Here is a 673-nt window from a genome sequence, read left to right as displayed (position 1 = left end):
GGCACTAGCGAATTCTTTTTGCACAGGAATTGTAGATCTCGTCGTCCCCTACAAAATGGTTCTAAATACGCCCCCCTACGTCCATCCGTTCGGGAGTTATTGAGGAAAAACGAAAAGTCTTTTTAAAAGTTCGCTATTTCGACGGGCGAATTGCAGAATCTGAAGGCGAATTCGCCCGTCGAAATAGCGAACTTTTAAAAAGACTTTTCGTTTTTCCTCAATAACTCCCGAACGGATGGACGTAGGGGGGCGTATTTAGAACCATTTTGTAGGGGACGACGAGATCTACAATTCCTGTGCAAAAAGAATTCGCTAGTGCCAATAGTTACCGAGTCATTTGCAAAAAACGAAAAACTGTTTTTTGACTGGATATTGATTGAGAATAATTAGAATTATGTCTGCAGCTCAATGCGGAGACATCTCGACGGCCACGTGGACCATCCGGATCTCGGCGTCGGTGTATGTGTTCGCCGTACTTGCCACCATGCTTGGCAGGTACATCGCGAGGTGATACCACTATTGCGAGTGAAGACACCTGGCCAAGCCACGACTCGACGATACGAACGGAAAAGCGGAAAACAAGGAGAAGGAGAACACGAAGTCTCTATACAAATATAAATATATAAATAATGAACGGGGAAGTATAAATATATAAATATATATATAAATACGA

Source organism: Ceratina calcarata, unplaced genomic scaffold, assembly GCF_001652005.2.
Source record: "Ceratina calcarata isolate Rehan_Ccalc_2016 unplaced genomic scaffold, ASM165200v1 scaffold205.2, whole genome shotgun sequence".
NCBI lineage: Eukaryota > Metazoa > Arthropoda > Insecta > Hymenoptera > Apidae > Ceratina > Ceratina calcarata.
The sequence above is the reverse complement of the archived record's forward strand: the minus strand, read 5'-3'. Positions refer to the sequence as shown.